General features: G+C 32.8%; 1 protein-coding gene across 4 annotated transcripts in view; it reads left to right on the top strand.

The window, feature by feature from the left end:
• The window catches only part of Septin7 (septin 7), a 107,023-nt gene that overhangs the window by 27,983 nt on the left and 62,101 nt on the right, over positions 1 to 16,939 (top strand). The window lies entirely within an intron of this gene.

The following is a 16,939-nucleotide window of genomic DNA, read 5'->3' as shown; positions in this document are numbered from 1 at the left end:
CATTTTCAAATTTAACTTAGTGATATAATGAGATTTATATATCTTATCTATTGGAAACCAAAAGTTGGAAATGATGGGCAGTAGAGGTGAAATAGAACCCAAAAGAGATTCTCTACAATTGATATTGCAAAAGAAAATAGTGTCTGGTGGTTACTTATTACTTTAGGATGTTTGTTCTGTGCTTTATCTACTATGATGAAGTCATGTCACATGAGCATTTAACAAAAAAAAATATGTGCTCTAAATTCAGAGGTCGGGTGAAGAAGCATAATCCAAATGATTATGCTTAGAATTATATCCATTCCGAGTATGAGCCCTTGAGTGAGTTAAATATTACCCTTCTTGTTCTGTAATTCAGTCTCATTTTTTCCTTTTGTGTTTTATGTCATAAACATCTTATTCTGTTTTATAGTCCATCTGAAGATTAAGGGCTATTTTGACTGTAGTTTGGTAATATTATTACATATAAAGAAACATATTCTGCATTTTACTATGAGTAAGATTAGTAATTTAAAGTGATGGTTTTATTCTTAAATGACCAATATTTTTACCTCATAGATTGACTTTAAAACCTTTCATGAGTATGATGCAATTTTATTGTACTTTTATTTATTTATTTATTTTTAAATCAGGTAAAAAGGAGGGTAGTGGATTAATTATCCTTGACAAATAAAATTGATTTAATATTGGCATGGGGGTAAAAAAGATGGTTTAATGAGAAGGATATCATTACCCTAAGTACATGTGTGAAGACATAAATGGTGTGAATATACTTTATATACAGCCAGAGAAATGAAAAATTGTGCTCTGTGTGTATAATATGAATTTTAATGCATTCTGCTGTCATATATAACAAATTAGAATAAAAAATAAATAAAAAATGATTTAATGCTAGGCTTTTAAGGTAGTGTTTACCAAGTTTTGTTAATCATTTTTTACCATGTAGTATTTTTATTTTGGTATTAAATTGAATTCATTGAATCAGCTATGAAATACTCCTTTATGGAGAGGAGAAAATATTTTACCTGTTTATCAGTTGTACACATTGTGACAGTTCATACATTTAAAACTTGACTCAAAGTTGTAAATTTGTTGGTTAACTTGCCCCACTATGCTTTGGTAGAAGTATAGTATACCTAGCTTGCAAATTCCTGCTGTGGAGCAGAGTTGGATCTAGATATATGGATAAAATAAAGGAAAAGTGTGCCTTTTATTCTGGAGGTTTATAGCATCATCATTATATAAAGAAACATTGGCTCTTACCTTAGTAGTTGTAAATGATAAATTGTTATAGTTCTCTGATATAGGTCCATTAGGAGAATTATAACAATAGAAACTTTTTTTTGGTATTAGAATTTTAGTTTGAACAATAAGTTCTTGAACTTAGTAGAATAATGTGTGGTGATCAAGGCTAGATGTTTTAAAATTTCTTTGTCAATTTTTCAGATAAAAATCTGATAAGCTATTTTTTTCTTTCTTTTTGAAATTTAAGTCATCATATATATTTAATTTTGTTCTTTAACAAAGCCATTATAACTACATTTCCTACTACTTTACTGACCTATGTAGGAAATCATTGAAAAATATTATAAAATCTGGTAAGTCTTTTGATCTTGCTTTTTTAGACTAAATGTGTAGTTTGTAAATATATCTTCTCTATAAGCTTTTATGATAAACTCTTCTGGGAAATTCAGCTTTTTTTTTTTTCCCCTCCTTCTTAAACCTCAACTGAGGATAAAGGAAAAGAGGTATCCAAGTCCTTACATTCTTCTGCACCTTGAACTTGTCTTTTTTTTTTTTTTTTTTTTAGCATTGGAGATCAAACCCAGGGCCTTATGCATGCTAGGCAAGTGCCCTACTACTGAACTACATCCCCAGCTCTTGAGCATTGTTTACTTAGCTATATTTATATAGACTTGTGTGCAGAGACTAAATCTTTTCATCAGTGTAGTTGTGCCTAATATATAGTCAGTCATCTTTTAAATGTCTCAGTATGTTGATCTGTTTTTCAGACTTAGACTGAGTTTTACAGCATTAATCATAGTAAGCTAAAAATTAACCTTTGTTTTAGTATTCTTGACTTAAATAAAACTACAAGCAATTTCTTAGAAGTCCTCATTTTTGGGATCGAAATTCAGAACATTTCTGACTCTTAACAATTCTTAAGACTTAAACATTGATTATGTATATCTATGATAAACATCTATAACATTGATTATGTATATATCTCTCTATATATGATAAGTCAAAATACATTCAACTGTTATGTATAACTTAAAAGAACAATAATTAAAAAAAACTTAAACATTGGCACAAATTGAGAATCTATATCAGTGATTTCCATTTAAAACTCTTTGTACTTTGTTATAAAGCCTTTGTGCAGTAATCTTGCCTCAGATACTATATCCCGAGTACTTATTTGAATACCTTTTTTTTTCCTGTTTAAGAGGTATGGTGTGAGTTCCCATATTGTATGTCTTAAAAGGAACATATAATTGGCATGACAAGATAAACTACACATAAAGAAAATAGGTGGAATTTCAAGAAAATGAAGATAAGTCAGTAGGCTCATACAAAAATTGAAAATTCTTAGAAGTTTAAGAATACAGGAGAGTTTGCCGTGGTTACAGATTATTAATGCCTTAATATAATGATTATTGTAAGATTGGGGCAGAGGGTTTTTTTTTTAATTTAATGCTTTTTTAGTTGTAGATGGACACAATACCTTTATTATTTGTTTTTATTTTTATGTGGTGCTGCGGATTGAACCAGTGCCTCTCACATACTAGGCAAAGTACCACTGAGGGACAATCCCAGCCCCTTAGGGCAGAGTTTTGAGAATAGAATTGAAGTTGAGATCAAGTGAGCATTCTAGTTTTGAAAATAGTAACCCAGCATAAAATTAATGTGTCATACAATGTTTATTATGGATATTGATTGATTTACTCAATAAAATGATTTTATAAAGTACCCCAGTTTAGAGATGAAGAAACCAAGGTATTAGATAGCCTTTTGTTGCATAACTAGCAGGTGACAGAAGCAAATTCATTTTGCTCCTTAGTTTGTTTTGTTCTTTTTTTTTTGGTTTTTGGGACAGAGTCTTACTAAATTGCCAGGCTGGCCTCAAACTTGTGATACCCTCCCCTACCCCATCAGACTCTTGAAGTAGCTGAGACAGTGGTGCCCAGTTTTGTTATGTTCTTAACCATGATTCAGAGGCTCATTTTGCAATACTGGTTCTAGTACACAGTTCAGTAGAGAGCAACCATAATGCTTTGAGCTCACATGAATTCAACTACACACTTTTGTTTCCCCTAAAAAAAAACTGTGGGAAGGGGGAGAGAGAAAGTGTGGGTATATGTGAGAAATGGGGTCATGATTTAAGAATGAAAACTGTAGAACCTTTTATGAATTGTTTTTTTCCCCCTGCTATTCCGTGGGAATTGATGTCTGCCTAGAGTGTCTTGAAATGGGAGAGATTTACTATCCCACTAGTCACTTTCATCTTCCACATACTTTCATAGTGTATGAGCATCACCTTATTGAATATTAATCTGGTGACAGTATTCCACCCCTTTTTTAGTGGTACTTGGGTTGAAGCTAGTGCTTCAGGCATGATAGGCAAATGTTCTACCACCGAACTACATCCAAAGGCTAATTAAATCCATTCACTATGTAACTACTCAGAGGAATAGTAACTTATTTAAGTGCAGGAGGAAAACAAGTTGCTAGATTATATTTCATTATGCTGTATGGGTGATAAAATTAATTTTCATTTCACATTGACTTTAGGATCTGACCCCTAAGTTGTAACATTATCTTTGAATCTTTGTTTTTGTATGCTTCCTAATTAGATTTAACTATAATGGAGAATAAAATGTTAATTGTAAAAGTCCTGATTTTACTATAATCCTTGAAGGAGGCAGAACTCAGAAAACTGTAGATTGCTTTGACTCTAAATATTTTGAAAACAGGTGGTATCAAAACTATTAATTTCTTTGAAGATAAAATTCTAATTTTGAGGGTTGGGGCTATAGCTAAGTGGTAAAGTGTTTGCCTAGCACATGTGAGGGGCCCTGCGTTCAATCCCCAGCACCATATAAAAATAAATACAGTTGCTATGAAAAAAAAATTCTTAAAAAAAAGCCATCATCAAGTCACTTTAAAGAAAAAAATCCAAAATTTGATTATTTCTGTAATTTTGAGATTTGCAGGATTTCTATGATAGAGATTTTTTTGTTTTAGTTTAATGACATGACATGTATTTGACCTATACTAAATATTTTTAATAGCGGATTAGCATTTCTATTTTTTAGCAGGAGAATGCTTAGAACATTGGTTTAGCCATTTTTGGAATTCAATGTTTGTCATAAAATGTTTTTTGTATATGCTTTATTAGACATAGTTTATGAGGTAGTCAGTGTTAGTATATTCAATGACTGTCATAGTTTCTATTTTTCTCCACCATACTATTGGTGTTTGAAGTGATTTAATAATATCCAGTTATTTGAAAAAGCTAAAAGATAGGTCTGAGAATGTAGGTCAGTGGTAGAGCTTGGACTTAGCATATGAAATCAACCTCCATCATCTCAAAAAAAAAAAAAAAAAAAAAACAATAACAGCAACAAAAAATCCTCACCCAAACCAGAAAGGTAATACTGACTCATTTTATATGTAGGCTGTTGGGTAATTAGTGGTTTTTTAAGAGATATTAGTTTGTTGGAATGCTTTAAGTAGTGTTTAAAAAAATTCTTCCTTGAGCTCTCTATTCTTATTTTACTTTAAATAAAATAACTTAATGACTGTACAGCATTGTAAATATACTGAAAATCACTCAATTGTTTAGTTAATAAAATAGTGAATTTTCTCTCATTTTAAAAAAAGTAATTTTTCACCCATACAGCATAACAAAACCTAATCTAAGAAAAGAAAGTTCAGAGGCAAAAGCAATCGTGAAATTCCATGTATCTACTATTTTAATTTTGTGCATTCTTTCCAGGTGTTTAATCTGTTTCATTGAAGAAATTAGGAAATGCAGAAAAGCAAAATGGGAATAAACATTACCATTTCACCCATCATGACGCTTACGTATAGAAACTTGGAATACTTGTAGTATTCCTGTTTGTGAGCGTCTGTAATGTTCTATGATTGCTTTTTTAAATTTAGCAGTAAATTGTGGTCATCTTGCACTGACTGTGGGTCAAATTGTGTTTTTTAAATATTCATTTTATTTTTGAAAAATGGCTAAGTAATCATCCTAGAACTATTTATTACAAACTTGATTTTTGAGAACATACATGCTTGGTTTTATCTTTCTCTCCCTTTGGTTTGGTTTAGTTGTAAGAGTGTATATCTGTTATACTTGGCCATGTTGTCAGAATAGTTAATAGTAATACCAGAGTAAACATGATTATAGTTGTGTTTTTGCTTGCATTTGCAGTTATTTACTTTCAGTTAAAGCTTTGGAAGTGTGAATTGCTGTTTTTTAAGGCCATTTTTAAAAGGGGTTTGATACAAATAAAAATTGTCCTAAAATAGATTGTGCCATTTTACCTGCTCACTGTTACTAATACCTCCTTTTCTGAATACTGCCAATATTGGATATTATATTCTTCCTTTGCCAATTTAATGCCCCCAATAGGTGTCTTATTACCATCTGTATTTCATCATTGCTATTTTTTAAGTGTTTGTTTATCTTTTTTTTTTAAAATATTTTTTTTTTTAGTTGTCAGTGGACCTTTATTTATTTATTTATTTATTTTTTAAAGAGGGAGTGAGAGAGGGGAGAGAGAGAGAGAGAGAGAGAGAGAGAGAGAGAGAGAGAGAGAGAGAGAGAATTTTTTAATATTTATTTTTTAGTTCTTGGCGGACACAACATCTTTGTTGGTATGTGGTGCTAAGGATCGAACCCGGGCCACACGCATGCCAGGCAAGCGCGCTACCGCTTGAGCCACATCCCCAGCCCTGTTTATTTATCTTTGATATTGCTGTATTTGCTTGCTTGTTTGTTTTTATGGTGCTGGGGAATAAACCCAGAGCCTTGAGCATTCTAGACAAGCACTGTAGCACTGAGCTCTACTCCTAACCCCTTGCCTTATTTGTAAATGATATACAGTAATAACATTCAGGATGAGATCTTTCATAGCATGCTTATCATAATTCAGAAAATAGATTTTAATTGAGAACAGATTTTAATTCAATTAAAATCTATTCTCTGAATTATGATAAGCATACATACACTTCATAACAGTAAATGCTAGGAATTCTAGATCAACTTGGATGATATAAAAATGAAAGTGGTCAATTCTACCTTCAAAGGAATTTCCAGGGAAGAAACACACACTACTAATTGCAATGTAATAAGTGATATATACACATGTACGTGTGTGTGTGTGTGTGTGTGTGTATGGAAGTTATTTTTTGAATTTAATGGTAGTAACATCTTACTGGTCTGATAGATATATTAGAATCCCTAAAGTAGTAACTTATTATTGTGTTTAAATTTAAAATATACAAATTATTTTGGAAATTTTATAACAGAACTCCTTATACTCATGTTTTGGTTTACGTTTTTCCTGAAAATCAGGCATCTGTATTTAAACAACATTTAAAACTATCTTATAATACCAAGTACAGCAGCTATGATACTTATTCTAGTTTTAAACTTCAGAGGTATAAATGTTATTCACCACATCAATAGACTTAAAGATAAGAACCGTATGATCGTCTCGATAGATGCAGAAAAAGCATTCTACGAAGTACAGCATCCCTTTATGTTCAAAACACTAGAAAAACTAGGGATAACAGGAACTTACCTCAACATTGTAAAAGCTATATATGCTAAGCCTCAGGCTAGCATCATTCTAAATGGAGAAAAACTGAAGGCATTCCCTCTAAAATCTGGAACAAGACAGGGATGCCCTCTCTCACCACTTCTATTTAATTTAGTCCTTGAAATACTAGCCAGAGCAATTAGACAGACAAAAGAAATTAAAGGCATAAAAATAGGAAAAGAAGAACTTAATCACTATTTGCGGACGCCATGATCCTATACCTAGAAGACCCAAAAGGGTCTACAAAGAAACTACTAGAACTAATAAATGAATTCAGCAAAGTGGCAGGATATAAAATCAACACGCATAAATCAAAGGCATTCCTGTATATCAGCAACAAAACTTCTGAAATGGAAATGAGGAAAACCACCCCATTCACAATATCCTCAAAAAAAAAAAAAAATACTTGGGAATCAACCTAAAAAAAGAGGTGAAAGATTTATACAATGAAAACTACAGAACCCTAAAGAGAGAGATAGAAGATCTTAGAAGATGGAAAAATGTACCCTGTTCATGGAAAGGCAGAACCAACATCATCAAAATGGTGATATTACTCAAAGTTCTCTACAGGTTCAACGCAATGCCAATCAAAATCCCAACGGCATTTCTTGTAGAAATAGATAAAGCTATCATGAAATTCATATGGAAAAACAAAAGACCCAGAATAGCAAAAGCAATTCTAAGCAGGAAGTGTGAATCTGGAGGTATAGCGATACCAGAGTTCAAACTGTACTACAAAGCAATAGTAACAAAAACAGCGTGGTACTGGTACCAAAACAGGCAGGTGGATCAATGGTACAGAATAGAGGACACAGAGACCAATCCACAAAATTACAACTTTCTTATATTTGATAAAGGGGCTAAAAGCATGCAATGGAGGAAGGATAGCATCTTCAACAAATGGTGCTGGGAAAACTGGAAATCCATATGCAACAAAATGAAGCTGAACCCCTTTCTCTCGCCATGCACAAAAGTTAACTCAAAATGGATCAAAGAGCTTGATATCAAATCAGAGACTCTGCGCCTGATAGAAGAAAAAGTTGGCTCTACATATTGTGGGGTCGGGCTCCAAATTCCTTACTTAATAGGACACTCATAGCCTAAGAGTTAAATACAAGAATAAACAAATGGGACTTAAACTAAAAAGTTTTTTCTCAGCAAGAGAAACAATGAGAGAGGTAAATAGGGAACCTACATTCTGGGAACAAATTTTTACTCCTCACATTTCAGATAGAGCCCTAATATCCAGAATATATAAAGAACTCAAAAAATTAAACAACAAGATAACAAATAATCCTATCAACAAATGGGCCAAGGACCTGAACAGACACTTCTCAAGAGGAGGACATACAAATCAATAAGTACATGAAAAAATGCTCACCATCTCTAGCAGTCAGAGAAATGCAAATCAAAACCACCCTAAGATACCATCTCACTCCAGTAAGATTGGCAGCCATTATGAAGTCAAACAACAATAAGTGCTGGCGAGGATGTGGGGAAAAGAGTACACTTGCACATTGCTGGTGGGACTGCAAATTGGTGCGTCCAATATGGAAAGCAGTATGGAGATTCCTGGGAAAGCTGGGAATGGAACCACCATTTGACCCAGCTATCGACCTTCTCCGTCTATTCCCTGAGGACCTTAAAAGAGCATATTATAGGGATACTGCCATATCAATGATCATAGCAGCACAATTCCCAATAGCTAGACTCTGGAATCAACCTAGATGCCCTTAAATAGATGAATGGATAAAAAAATGTGGCATTTATACACAATGGAGTATTACGCAGCACTAAAAAACGACAAAATCATGGAATTTGCAGGGAAATGGATGGCATTAGAGCAGATTATGCTAAGTGAAGCTAGCCAATCCTTAAAAAAAAAATGCCAAATGTCTTCTTTGATATAAGGAGAGCAACTAAGAACAGAGCAGGGAGGAAGAGCATGAGGAAAAGACTAACATTAAACAGAGACGAGTGGTGGGAGGGAAAGGGAGAGAGAAGGGAAACTGAATGGAAATGGAAGGAGACCCTCATTGTTACAAAGAATTACATATAAGAGATGGTGAGGGGAAAGGGGAAAAAAAAAACAAGGGAGAGAATTGAACAACAGCTGATGGGGTAGAGAGGGAAGATGGGAGGGAAGGGAAGGGGGTTAGTAGAGAATAGGAAAGGTAGCAGAATACAACAGTCACTAATATGGCATTATGGAAAAATGTGGATGTGTAACCGATGTGATTCTGCAACTTTTATTTGGGGTAAAAATGGGAGTTCATAACCCACTTGAATCAAATGTATGAAAGATGATATGTCATGAGTTATGTAATGTTTTGAACAATCAATAAAAAAAGAAAGAAGAAATAATAAGAAAAAAATGATGTAAATCTCTTTTTGTTGTGTTGTTCCACAATTAAGTGTTCCGATAATGATTTTCCATTCTTTGTCTATCTTGATACTTTAAATAGAGTCTAGGTTAAAAATATCTGGTATAATAAAATAAGAAACAAGCAGCTAGCGAATTAGGAAGTAGGTAAAACTAATTAAAATAATTCTGAAGACTGTTGAAGGTATAGTTCTAGATTATTTTTTAGTTATGTCAATATTTCAACCTTTTCTAGATAGTGTTTTCATACTGACTTTGAGATTAACTTCAATGGCACCATCACACATTTAAATAATAATATCACAGTAATGATATGTGTTGATGTCTGGCAGTCCTGCTTCTGTGCCAGCAATATGCTAAGCTCATCTCCTATGCTTCCTGATAGCTCTGTACAAAAACAACCCTAATAACCCAGTGGCCACAGAGGAGATAATTGTGGGCTTAATGGCCCAGTGGCACACTAGATGCTCAACACAAAATCACTATGCTTTAGTAGGACAACACTAAGGAAGAAGATGTATACAGGGTGAACTTTGCCTCTGTTTGCTTTATACTACTTAAAACTGAGAGAGACCAACAATTTCTGGTTTGCATAAGCTTTATTGCCAACTTCCAGGCCAAAGGGTAGGCCACCATTTTTTTTTTCTTATTAAAAAGAAGAGGGAACTTCAATTCTATGAGCAAATTCTAGCCTCCAGTTTTCTCAGAGCTGGGTAATCTGGTTGGCAAAATACATAGATCCAACTACTTGTTTATAAGTTTATAAAATTCCAGTGTGATTTTAAAGTCTTTATTGCAATATCCTAAAACCATACAATGCAAATATTATTCCCTATAAGTTTGTTAGTATGAAATAGTCACTCCTGCCTCTTTTTTAAGTCCTTCCTTAAGTTATTATATTTCTAACTTGTATCTGCATTTCCCTATAGCTAATTTTTCTTTCTCTTCCTCTTACTGTGTGTGTGTGCACAGGCTCTCTCAAAAGCATTTTAAAAATCATATGTTTATTAGATTTTTGTTTTATTTATATTTGTTATTTTTATACTTCAACATCTTAAAAATAAATTTACAATGGAAATAACTAGATTTTTACTTCAAATATAGCTTTTCTTGCTTGCAAAAAAAACCCTTCAGAGCTATATAGCTTTGGATGGATAATTTTGAATCTGTTTCCTTCTTACAGCAAATTCTTACGTAGTCTTTTCTAAGCTAGGCACTGCACTGTGATGCAATAATTATAATAACAACAATAATGATAATAAAAGAATTACAGCATTAGGGTGCCTTCAGCACCTATAAGTATTGGATGATGGTGAAGACACTTGTGTGACCATAGTGTGTTCTATGTGACTACCCTACCTCAGAGAGGGCTTGAGATAATTGCATATGTTAATGTATATATACTATATATAGAATGTATATACTAAGTCTTTAAATTGTGTTAAGTATTAATTTTATACCCAGTTTTTTATTATTACTTTTTAAAAATTTATATATTCTAAGTAGGTATATGTGAAACCAAAATCCATTTTTACTATTACTTTTTAATGATAGTTTTGAGATCTAAAACTAGAAATGAAAAAAGAAACAAGGGATGCATTGTATCCCTGTATACAAAATATGGTGTTTTTACTTACCTATTATGTATAGATTAGGGTCCATAGTCATTTTGGAATATGAGATTTACAGAATGCTTAGAAATGGAAAGACTGGGTCATTCATTGTTCAATTAAAGACTGCCCCCTTCTAGTTTGAAAGCCACTCCTTAGCATCACTGTGTAGGAAAAACAAAACAAAACAAAACACCTTCCCCAAGAAAAAAATGACATCTTGTTTCCCCTCTTTAATCCTTTAGATAGGAGAATACTAAAGAAATGTTTTTACTTGCCTATCACCTTTCCTGACTTCCCTTTATTTACCTCCTCATTTTCCCAGTGGCCTTTAGCGGATGTCTAGCTTCATAGAGCCTTCCAACTGTATTTCCACAAAATCTCTACCTTCTTTGATTCAGATAAACCAAAAGTAGCCCTGTTTCCCTTAAACTAAAATTTAGTGAATGCTGACCACAACTAAAAGTTAGAGGGAAAGTCTTTTTTTTTTTTTTCCAAAATATGAAAGACTAAGAGCACTCAAGAGAATACTGGATTTTTAAGGAGGAAAGTTTATTGAATAAGCAGTTACAACTTCTGGTAATAAAAGGGAGAATTTAGAGTAACATTAAAGGAGATACAGTATCCAAAAAGTTGATTTCATCACATTTCAGTTAAGTAAAATAACTTATATTTGTTATGAAAGGTAGATCAAATCAAACAATATTTTTAGCCTAAATCAAACAATATTTTAACCAAAAAATGGTGATAACCTTTTTTAAAAATAATTAATCATGAAGAAAGTGTTCCAAGTAGCTAAGTTTTTCTTATAATATGAGGATTAAAAAATGTAGCTATCCATGTGAACCAGGCTGTATAAAGAATACTTTTTATCTCTGAATATAGTAAGAAAGAGATAGCAAATGTACTAGGCCAGTGGGGTAATTATTGAGTGTCTGGTTGGACTCTTTGCTTCTAGTTAGGTACAAGAATTGTTTGTTAGATCTTAGGATTGTTGGTCAATATTGTAACTCAAATGAACTTACTTTAGGATAATTGTAGAGTCAGCTCATACAAAACCTTATTTAGCTTATATTTGAAGAATAGCATGTGTATCAGTCTGCGTACTGAAGGCTACCTTAATAGATTTTAAGGACGTGATATAGTCTTTCAGCAAATTTCAGATCACATATTTATGGAATGTCTTGAAAATAATCAGTGTCTAATTATATTCTGTTCTTGAAAATCTTCAGATAAGCATATTAAAAAGCAAAACAAAGAATAGTATCCTTTCTTGATGACACATCTTTATCCCATGGGTGGTATCTTTTCTTTGTTTTACAGCTAGATGAAAGGAAGGATAAGTCTTTACTTTTTAATTTTGCACCCATACTTAACTCCTTACCATTTGGGTTTTTTTCATTATTTTATTATTTATTTTTATGTGGTGCTGAAGTTCAAACCCAAGGCCTCTCATGTATTAGGCGAGCGCTCTATCACTGAGCCACAACCCCACCCCTGGCTTTTTCCTTTAATTTAAAGCTGCTTTTTACTAAAAGTTAGTAGGCCTTTTTCTTGTACACTAATCACCCTTTCTTTAACCTCTTCGATGACATTGTTGACCTTGTTGGGGTTTTTTTTTTTCATTGAAATTCTTTCCTTTTAAGAATTTGTGGTTAACTGGTTGTTTTAAAGCCTCCTTTATTAGGATTCATTTTCCACTGGCCAACTTTATGTTGCTATAATTTGGCATATTTCCTTTGTTAGATTGTCTTAATTTTATCTGTTGTTTGAATCATTTGGACTGCTTCATCATCATATACCTAAAAATACTTGCCTGGATATTCTGGCCTTTAGAGGTCCGGGGTGTGATATAGTCATTAATTTTGAAGTAGGTCTTTAGCTATTAAATGACATCAATATGAATTCTGGTTAAAAAATGTAGTTTGCCCACAGCATGCCTGTAATCCCAGCTACTTGAGAGGCTGAGGTAGGACAATATGGAGTTCAGAGCCAGCCTTTGGAACTTAGCAAGGTCCTAAGCAACTTAGAGAGACTCTGTCTCTAAAAATAAACATAAAAAGACTAGAAATGTGGTTAAGTGGTTAAGCATCCCTGGGTTTAGTCCCTGGTACAAAAAAAAAAAAAAAAGATTTTAATGGAATAAAATATTCTGAAAAATCCTTAAATCAAACTGTAGTTTGGTGCTGTTTCATCTCTACTGCAGTTAAAATGAACACCTGTATCTTAATAATAGGTAACATTTGAGGTATTTTTGTTCTTATGTCAAACACTGCTAATTTAATAAAATAAGTTTCTTAATTGAAGTCCTATACTTGTATTGTGATTCAGTTAGGATTTGAATTGAACGAAACTGTTTTCAAAACCCAGGAAAAGTGAGAGAGGGAATCTGAAGAACAAAATGGAAAATGGTGTACAATGTGGTCATCATTTTCATAAGCACCACCAGGCATTTATTCCATCATGACCAAAAATCTAGAAGAACTGAAGATCCTGCTTTTAAACATTCTTTGCTTTCTTTCCCACACTATTGCAAGATGATAAAAGTAACATCTTCTAACCACAAATATAGTAAAAAGTTGAAATGCTTACTGAATTGGCACTCCCTTCTTTCAAAGCCTCATTGAAATGTGCTCTCCTTTCCAGACTTCTATGATTTATAGTTTTTGAAATTCTATTGCTCTTAGTTATATCATTCATGGTTTGGATCAAATTCTGCATTGTGTTATTGTTTATTTGCATAGCTTACATTTCAGATCTACCCTTTTTGAGGGCAACAATTACATCATATTTTGCATTGCCTATTTATTTATGTGAAAAAAATTTAATGATCACTTAAAAAGTATTTTATGCTCTTCTAGTCCCTGAAGATCTTATGGCTGCAAACTGAGGAGATGCTAAACAAAACAAAAATAAACATTTATCTTTGACTTCAGGAGTTTTCAGAATATATAATTCTATAAATTTTGGAGTGAAGAGGGTACTAGGGATTCAATTTAGGGGCACTTAATTACTAAGCCATGTCCCCAGCCATTTTTAAAGTTTTTTTAGAGACAGTGTCTCACGGAGTTGCTTAGGGCCTTTCTAAGTACCCGAGGCTGGCTTTGCATTCATTATCCTCCTGCCTCAGCCTCCTGAGCCATTGGGATTACAGGCCTGTGCTGCCACACCCAGCTTGTCCTATAAATCTTGTAGGGTCCTAAAGGATCTCAATCCCAAGGTCCTGAAAGAATCTGACCTTGACTCTTATAAGTAAATATTGCAGTTTTCTTCAAAATCTCATGTGTAGACATTTTATGAATATTTTAGTCTTAGACTAGAAATTTAATATTCTTGAATATGGTAGAATATACATGGCTTTCATGGGCTAGACCGCAAAGATGAGAAAGACAGGTGATTTTAACCTTCTTAATGTTAAAGTACATGTGCTATATTACAGATTTTAGGTACTTTTATTTCATAAGGCATTTGACATCTTAACTCGTAAGTAATAAAATATTTTGTTTTAGCAAAGATAAAAAAATTAATCCAATTATTTCCCCTTAAATAACAAAACAAGGGAATGATAATGACATTGTTGTACAGCATATATATAGGGCATATCAATGTCAAGATAATATAAAATAGACATTGATTTGAATCAATAAATAGGTCTCCCAGAATTTTAAAAAATATTGTTTATAAGGAGATATAAAATGTTAGTTAGATTTACTATTATATTTTCTTAAATAAGTTTTCTTAAGCCAGAATATATAATTCCAAACTTTATTATTATTAAATGTTTCTAAGGTAGTGCAAAGGTTAACTTGATTAGGATTGTTTTCACAAATTCTTTGTTCAAGTAGTGCTTGAGTTATAGTCAAGAATATACTGTACTAAGATGGTTCTAATAGATAATTTCTTTCTCAAAACAATTTTGTGATGTTGTAGATATTACCTTTAATCTCATTTTATTAATAAGGATACTGAAGTGTTGAAATTGTGGTTTGCTGAAGGTCACAAAATCAGTTTAAGATGGAAGCGGGTTAAGAAATTTCAAAGACATTTTAAGCTCTAATGGACTAGTATAACCTTTTCCCATAGCCTTTTCCAAAGTTATACAACTGCTTTCTTAAAACTAGGCATACTTTAAAAAAATATATTGTTGAGATAACTTGGAGTAAGGATATGTGGTACCGAAGGAAGCATTGAGAAGGCTGGAATGCACTTAATTACAGACTATTTCTATAATATTTCTCAGGTACTGTATTAACTGGTATACCAAATAAATGAACTACTCATTTATTACAAAATAGCTTGTTCTTCGAGTTCCCATATCAATGTCACATTGGTCACAATGATTTGAATAAGGTGACCTTGCTTATAAACTTCATTTTATCAGTTTTATTTGAATGACATTTTGGTAACCTCTACAGTATAATAGAATCATTAAAATACTACAGTAGCCTGCTAATCTCATTTGTCTGAGCTTGCTTATTTTTCTTTTTTCTTTCTGGTAGTACTTTAGAAGAAAGTTCACTGAAACAGTGTTACTCTGGCTGAGTATAATTATGTCTCGTAAAGGTTCTTTTTCCTCTTTTTCTTCAGCCTGCTAAAGAGAAGGTTCTAATTTGGGTCCACTTCAGATGTGGGATTTGATGCTTGGTAGGTAGAGAGTATTTAGTCTGAAGAGATCAAAAGCTGTTTAGCTTTCTCTTTTCCCCTTTTAAATTTTGAATTGCTTTGATTTGACCTTTTCTTTTCCCATTCAAAACTCTTTGGGTCTGTTCTCACTATTAAGACTATGTAGGCCAAGACAAAGAGGAGAAGAAGCATCTTCTTTAGTCTCTTCAGAGTATGGGCAATATAACCTGGTGGTTTAAGAAACAAGCTTTGCCATTCAGGGTGAGATGTAGCTCGGCTGTTAGATAGATATTTGTCTTTGGTAGGTTATTTAACCCCTCAGAGTTTTTGTTTATTCATCTGTAATATTTGGATAAGAACCTTAATAGAGTTTTGATTAAATTTTTATTATGTTTTCTGTCCTGAATTCTTTCTTTTATGTATCCTTTCTTAATGTTGCTAAGTTTTATTTATCCTTCATGATTCAGCTTTGTTGTAACCTCTCTAGACTATCTAATCCCCTCTTTAAAAGTTACAGTTCTGTTTTCTACCATCTTAAATATACATAAATATAGAGCTCATGGTATTTTTCTTATCTGCCTACCTGCAAGTCTGTGGTGTAAGTTGGAGGTCTGTTCTGTTTGTACTTTTAATTTCATAACTGATAAAAGTAGGTGATTAATTAGTATTTACTGAATGTATTTTATGCAAAGCGGTTTCTCTTTGCTCTATGAGAGTGTTTTGTATTCACAATTTGGCAGTGTTTTCTGTTTTCAATGTGATTATACAGGGTTTGTCATGATAAGTAAAAGAATTATTATTAATTTCTTATTGGTTAAATGTTTATGGATATTTGGTCTGTGTGAGACCTTATTTGTGAGTTATTGATTGTACTCTTGTGAATTTTGTTCATGATGAGGATGTTTAAATATCTCAGAGCAGAAATGGCAAGTTATCCAGTTTTTCCATTGACTAGAAGTTAACTTATAACTATTTCTCTGTAAAGCATATTTGGCAATAAGCTTATTGATTATTTTGACTATTCATAAAGAGGAAAATACATGTTCCTTTTAGAAAGTTTTGGAAATAGAAAAAGTTGATGTAAGGGAAAAGAAAACTAGGTCTATAGTACAACCTGGGTTCCCTTTCATGTCAACAATAAAACATCCCCAATTTCTTTAAGAAGTTGTAGTAACACTAGCCTCCTCCATTTCTCATACTTAATCTTCCTTTTATGCAGAGTTGGGTTCTCTCCTGTATTTTTAGGCTCTCATCCCTTGCTCAGCCACTCTACTAACCTCTCCATGATTTTATATGGATCTCCCATGCCACATATAACACATTCCCTTAGTTTGAATTCTTCTTCTTTTTTTTTTCTTTCCTCTTTTTAAAGACTTTTATGTTTTTTTAGCCAGGCATGGTGGCACACACTTGTAATACCAGTGGCTCAGGAGGCTGAGGCAGGATGATTGCAAGTTCAAAACCAGCCTCAGCAATGTAGTAAGACCCTC

This window comes from Ictidomys tridecemlineatus, chromosome 2 (genome assembly GCF_052094955.1).
Source record: "Ictidomys tridecemlineatus isolate mIctTri1 chromosome 2, mIctTri1.hap1, whole genome shotgun sequence".
NCBI lineage: Eukaryota > Metazoa > Chordata > Mammalia > Rodentia > Sciuridae > Ictidomys > Ictidomys tridecemlineatus.
This window is presented reverse-complemented; position numbering and strand designations above follow the sequence as displayed.